We start from the raw sequence: 6,433 nt of genomic DNA, 5'->3' as shown, positions 1-6,433 counted from the left end.
TTAAAAAGAATGTCGCGTAGCAAACGAATGAAAGTGAACAGCTGAAAAACAGAACTACAAATAAAAGGTCAAACTATCAAATCAAATTAATATAGTTGAATTAATCGAGCGCAAGAAATTTTTCAAACTAAAACTGACATTTAATAACGCGAGTAATTAAAATTTCAACAGCGTAGAAAGGTAACATTTTAAATGAATTCTCTAAATTTCCCTCTAAATTTCCCAGAGGAAATAAACCGAAGATACTCGAAAACGTGGATTTTCCAATTCTTCTGGCGGCAACGTTTCCACAACAAACAACGTTTACTAATAAATTATTCATCGGAATTAATTCTTCGCGAACGAAAGGCGCGGCGATATGATCTCTCTCCGATCGGCGAAATAAATCACGAAGCAAACGCATTATATCGCGGGTCTGGTACGTCGTGGAAGCTTAAAGAAGACGGAGCTTAATCGCTTGTCGTTGAATTGAATTGTTTTAAATCGTCCTTTAGCAGCGGACGAGCGGACGATCGGTAGATCGGCCGTGACCCGTCTGAACTAGCGACCACGTGAAATTATAGCCTCGAAATCGCTCGGGCTCGCTGCATCTAACCGGCGTATCGCTTATCGATCTTCCCTGATTTTTTTCTTTTTTTCTCTTTTTTCTTTCCTCCACGGCCACGCTACACGCTGCATACCTTGATTGTTTGAGGGATTTGTGAAACCGGGTAATCGAACAGGCCTCGATATATAAAATTTCGTTGGTAAAAGTATTCATTCCGTTCGGATCGTTGCACGGCGTAGAAAACGAGCAGTAGTAGTAGGTTGAAGAGGTAATGATAGACGTTCCGAGCGTAAAGGTGCGAAGAGCCATTGAACGTTGACGCAGCGTGGGCAGAATCATCGCCGATTGTTTCAATGCGTTCGACCATCGTGATACATTTGCGAAATTTATGACCAAGTTGCGAAGTTTGTTCTTGTCGTTATATACTTGATCTTGCGATGTAAGGATTTTAGATTAAGAAATTTAATTTCTAATCGTGTTTCGTAAATGTGAATTCTTAAAACACCATGTTTGGGAATATGAAGGGGGTAATGTAAAATTTGTTTTTATAAGCAAATAGCCTTACGTTTCCTATTTCGTATGAAGTAATTGAGAACTATCAGCTATATATCAATATCGTGAAATACAGTGCAGGATATAATATTTTCGATAGAATATCTCAAACATCGGATTGTAAAAGAATACGTCACGTGCCAGAAATTCAGTATACACTATTGAATATTTGTAGTCTGAAATTAAATAATCATTAATTATCGATAAACTATTAATGAATTATTGATACCAAAGAATGACTGAAATGTAGAATACTATAAATAATATGTGTAAAATACAGTATGAAAAACCGTTTCAGAAATGACGTTCAAGGCAAAAGTGGACTCAACTAAATATTGACACAAAGTAAAATATAGAAATAACAAAAAAAATAACATATACACATTCGAATGTATACGTCTTTTGCAACAGACATGTTCCTTGGTTCCCATAAATATTACTCAATTCATTACTCGGTTTTCTTTTTCGCAATTATAACATTGCCTTCAAAGTCGTCCGAACAAAGATCCGAATATATCGCGAATAAATTCGATGTTTAATTATCGAATACAAAAAGATTAAATTGCAGGCATCGTCGTCGAGAACAAGAAAACAAATACCGATCTATCTCGAACACTCTATGCCGAACCTTTCTGAGACTTTTCCCAAACATAAAAAAAAAAAAAAAAAAAAAAAAAAAGAGAGACGCGACACTGAGAAATCCGATATAACGTTTCACATCGTATCGCGACGTTCTGTAATTTCCCTTCGTTTCTCTTTCGCCGATCGTCGGTGCTTGGGAATGCCGCGATAGAGAGTGGCTGCATTGGTTACGTATCATCGCCGGGAAACACCGAAAAAGGCGACGAGGCGTCCCTATCGGACGTACGTTAACAAATTACAGTGTTCAGAAATTACATACAATGTGGCAAAATCGGCGTAAGTATCGGGGGGTTAAACATAAAGGTTAAGGTGCGCTCTCGCCCTCCAACGTCGAGCAGAAATAATAATCGAAGAAAGCCCGCGCGATGTACGCGGAAAAACAGTAATTTCGAGGTCGTAATTTTTTATCAGCGCTTGTCTACCGAGATCGATCGCGCAGATACCGCGGCAGTTTGATGTATGTGCCGCGATATTCCGAACGAGTTTATTAAAAAGAAACGCGTGGGCGTCCCTCGTCGGATTGTTCGAATTGCACGGCGGGAGAAAAAGGCGAATTATCACCTGTGCTGCGATGCAGCGGGTGTTCGGTCCACTCGCAATGAACTCGATCGTAACGTTCGTTCGTTGTGTGAATTGAATAATCACTCTTGCGTCTTATGCGAGAAACTTGTATTTTATTTTAAGCGTGTTGAGACTTCTCCATATTTTTACTCGGCACAAGGTCACCACCTCGAATATCATAGATAAGGAACAATCTCTGGATGCTGGACGGCTTAAATAAACCAACGTTATCTAGATCAGCCACAAGATTGTCGATTCAAAAATATACAGTTCTATTAAAGAAAAAGAACAAAAATCACTTTGAAAGCGTGGTCACGTAGACAAGATTTATGGCCTCCCTCGAAACAACGTAAATTCTTTTCTACGGCGGATAGTTTAAGAGAGAATTGCGTGAAACACCCTGTATAACTGATCGACAATCAGTGTCGCAGCATTTTTTCCATCGATAGTTCACCGAGTGGAAAGTCCTGTCTCGTTCAAATAAAATTGTGCAACATAATTTTTTAATTATAGCCTTACGAACGTGACAAGAGAACGTTTAGAACGTCGAACGCGCGACGTGTACCGTTCACCGTGTACCGTCACGTCAAACGAAAAACGGAAAACGTCTCGTCATCCGCGCGAGCGAGCATGCTCCAGGCTTGCTCGGAAGAAACGGACGATCCCTCTCGCTAGAACGCGGAGAGACGGCACAAAAACACAGTTCGCGGAGACCGTTACACGTCTCCCCTGGCTCGTAACAGCGGCCAGGAATCGACGACGTTCAATCAACGACCGGCAGTACACACCGGACCGTGTGCGAGTAGCGTGTGGCACCACACGTGTGTCAAGTCACGCGGCACACCGGACCACACGCTCGACGACAGCAACAGCTGGCAGCGTCCTCAGAGTCGTGCCAAAGTGCCAAGTCGCGCGCGTAATCGTGGTCGGACGATCTGTCGTACGACTAAGCAGATCAACCGTATCGACTAGCATCTAGGCACCGGGAACACCGGTGCCAGATTGCACCGACACATGTACGTATACACGGGATTCCTTCTTTTTTCTTCTCTTTTTTTTTTTTTTTCTTCACGAACGTGTGTCTCTTCTAGAGCGGCGTAGAGTTCCGTTCTCCAATGGATGAAGGTCGAGCGAGGAACGAAACGATGCGAAGAGAGAGTATTGACACTTTGAGTGCCACGTCTGCTCCGATTCTTGGTGACGTCTTAGTTGCTCAAATAGAAGCGTATTGAGTTTAAGCAATGAAGTTCGTGAAGACGGCCAAGCCAATTTGAATAATGTGGATAAACAGGTTATTTGTTTCATTTATTCAACGAATTGCATTTAGAAATACAAATCTTTGGCGTTGAGAAGGTATTCTTAACTAATTTTGATTTTAATTAATTCTTAATTAATGCCAATCTCAAAACGTTAATAAGGTGTATTCTGATTTAGAATACTATGTTTTAGGTTATTTTCAGGATACTCTTCAAGATACTTTGCAAGATCTTGCTGGTTCATTTCAGGATACTTTGCAAGATTTTGCTGCTTCACAGCAGAGGTATGTAAAACCTATTCTTGCTAGCTACCCTATATTATGTTAATAGGAATCTTTGCATCAACGTTTTAACATTCAATATTGATGGCACAGTGTACAAAGAGTTATTTACTCCTGGGTGACACTGCTTTGATCTATTAAGTTACAACTCAGGACTCGTTTCAATATAAAAAAAAGCGACACCTTAGCTCATAACTCATGTCCTTTACTGACTAGCATATTTCATTTTTTCTGTACTTACCACCTTACTGCATTTATTCTTTCAATTCAATATTCCTATCTTCATTGTTTATCTTATTTTCCAGCACTGCAATTATTATATTTATAACATAATAAATACTTTTATCTTCATTATTTTCATCTGTTACTGTAAATATTATTTATTTGTCTCAGTTACTTATATGTATCTATCTTCATCTCGCTTATCTTATTTTCTGGCATAGTAATTATTATATTTATAATATGATAAATATTTTTATCTTCATTATTTTCATCTGTTACTGTAAATATTATTTATTTATCTCACTTACTTATATTTATCTATCTTCATCTCGCTTATCTTATTTTCTGGCACAGTAATTATATTTATAATATAATATTATAGTAGTATTATATTTATAATATAATAAATATTTTTATCTTCATTATTTCCATCTGTTACTGTAAATATTATTTATTTGTCTCACTTACTTATATTTATCTATCTTCATCTCGCTTATCTTATTTTCTGGCACAGTAACTATTATATTTATATATTAATACTTTCATCTTATTTATCTTATCTGCAGTATCTTATCCCATCCTTCAGTTTCTTCACTTTGTGAATTTCCTTGTCCTTCACTTTGACGCTAGCTCCTGTTTTTCCTTTTTTCTTCTTTCTTCCCAATAAATACATTTATGAATATTTATTAAAGTATCTAGTGAATAAATACTTAAGCTGTGACTTGTTTTGCGAATAAACAATCTTCTTTTAAAGGAACCAGACTTGTTTAATTTTTACAGACTCTTCACTCTTCAATGACGTGACTGTCACACTATGAGCTTGATAATCTTTGATATTTTTCTCGTTGATACTTCTTCTAAATTTCACGGTTTCGTGAAATTTCAAAAAAAATATCAAAGTGCTTGGTCCTTAATGGATTAAAAAACAGAGAGAGAAAGAGAAAGAGAGAGAGAGAAGAGCGGAGGACGCTTCAGAAAAGAAAGAGGGGACGTTCAGCGCAACGATCTTGGGGGCGCACGGGCACGTGAGAATTAACCAGCATTTGCATTGTAATACGCGTCGGGGTAATCACTATGATTGCGGTGGGCGTAGCCAATCTTTAACTTTAATAGCCCGGCTTGCCCAAAAGACCCAGTGTGTGTCGTTCCGGGTACGCGTGTGCATGTGCCGCGTGAAACTTTTATCGTTTCACCGAGTCGTAATTTTTGCGGGTGCACGGTTACCTACGTGGTCCTTAAGGGAGTTTCAGGTATAATAAGCTGCCTTGCTGCCTTCTCTACGGCTTTCATTTTCGACACTAACCCGTACTATAAAAGCAACAGTTCCTCGACTCGTATTTTACTGCTCTACGGGAAAATTTGAAGATTGTAAAATGCCAAAATCGGAAAATTTTCCATTTTCCTATCACATTTTAAAACAGTGTATTTTTAGAGATTTTTGAATGATATTTCGTAAATTATATGAATAAATGCTTCTATGCTCTATTGTGTGTTCTTTTTTATTTTTATTTTTTATTTTAATCCCTTACGCTGGGGCGACTGGTTCACGGACCATAACGAGTGACCAAACCGTATACAATAATTCGTCTTCTTTTTGAATTCACCGGATAGAAATTACTAAGAAGTAATAAATTTATTATCTGTTTCGCCTGCGTTATATTTAAATATACTAAAAACTGAGAAGATATTGCAATTTTGTGATAAAAGATTCTCGATGTGCGTGGCACGTCATTCCAGCGCAAGAGGTTAATGTCTCTAATGGAAATCTTATACTTCGATCGTAGTTCTGGTGTTAAAATTCCTACTCGTCTCCGGTCCGTGCTTTCGAAGTAAAAAGAAACGCACGAACAATAAGTAACCGAGGCTACCGTCGTTTTTTCTCAGCACTTGGCAGATTTTTATCGGACCGTTTGCCGCGCATTGGTAATTAGCCCAGAGTGCGGTTGGCTGAAGTTTGCGTGAGGCAAAAACCTCAATGGGCTGGTAATTCTTAAAGGGTAGGTATAAAATTCTGAAGACATAAGTGCCGGGTTTCGTTATGCAAATGTTATTCGACGTACTGTTTGCCCAAAGCAGAATCATCGTTAATATCGTTTTCTCCCTGCATCACTTTTTTGTAAAGTCTTTTTATACTAATTGTGTCTATTGGATCGATGAGATTTTTTTGTGAGAAAAGTCTCTGTACCGTTTAGTCGCGTAATTGGTCTTTTTTTATACAACTTTATGTAGTATTCTTGTTGTAATATTATACAAATATATATATATATGTTGAGCGTTATTTAATTAGTGATATAATTTTCGTTTCTTCAATAAAATGAATTATTTTTCACGAAGGAATGACTTCAATTCAATGAATTTTTTTATAAAAAAAT

The sequence above is a fragment of the Frieseomelitta varia genome, unplaced genomic scaffold (assembly GCF_011392965.1).
Source record: "Frieseomelitta varia isolate USP_RPSP 00005682 unplaced genomic scaffold, Fvar_1.2 scaffold_789, whole genome shotgun sequence".
Lineage (NCBI taxonomy): Eukaryota > Metazoa > Arthropoda > Insecta > Hymenoptera > Apidae > Frieseomelitta > Frieseomelitta varia.
Note: the sequence above shows the minus strand (reverse complement) of the source record.